Genomic DNA, 859 nt, shown 5'->3' with positions numbered 1-859 from the left:
TTCTAGTTTGTCTACTTGCTATTAGAGTTCATGGTGAAACAAAACATACCCCAAGAACACATAAAGAACAACTTACAAAACAAAACATTGACATTCTAAGCACTTTTTGAAATCATGAACAGGATAGGTATATAACTACACAATAATGATGCGAGCGCAGAGCGCGAGCGGAAACAAAATTGAAGTTTAGACCTAAAGACGGGACACTCTAAGGATTTAGTAATTTGATATCTTCCAACATTAACAATGTGAGCGTGAAGCGCGAGCAGAAAATTTGTTATATTCTGATCTGAAACTGGATAATTAAAATTAAACTTGTTTTACATAAAAAAGAAAGCTGCGTATCTCTATAATCATGCGTGCGCGTGTTCAGATTTAGACCTAGAATCTGGGCATTCTAAATACATTTGTTTTAATTAGGAAAAGCAATAGTGCGAGCACGAAGCGCAAGCTTAAAATATTTGATATTCTGATCCGAAAAGGGATGAATTTAAGCCCTAAGCACTGTGTAGGAAAATTCTGAAGTGGATATGGACCAAACTTAATAAATGATGCGAGTGCGAAGCGCGAGCTGATTTTTATAATCGCCATTTTGACCTACGACCTGGAAATTCTAAGGACATTTCCTTTTCCTCTCCTTTTCCTCTGAAAAAAGGGACAATTTGATTATTAGGAATTCATGATAGTGTTGTTATCTTACTTATTAATCTAATGAGCCTAATGAGTGCGCGGAATATTAAGGTCAGAAAACTGTACAATCAAGCACTATTTTAATTATGAAGAGAATGCATGGTTCATATATTTTTAACAATAATAATGCGAGCGCAAATCGCGAGCCGAAATTTTTGATAAACTGTCA

This window comes from Lytechinus pictus, chromosome 3, assembly GCF_037042905.1.
Source record: "Lytechinus pictus isolate F3 Inbred chromosome 3, Lp3.0, whole genome shotgun sequence".
In the NCBI taxonomy this organism is placed as follows: domain Eukaryota; kingdom Metazoa; phylum Echinodermata; class Echinoidea; order Temnopleuroida; family Toxopneustidae; genus Lytechinus; species Lytechinus pictus.
This window is presented reverse-complemented; position numbering follows the sequence as displayed.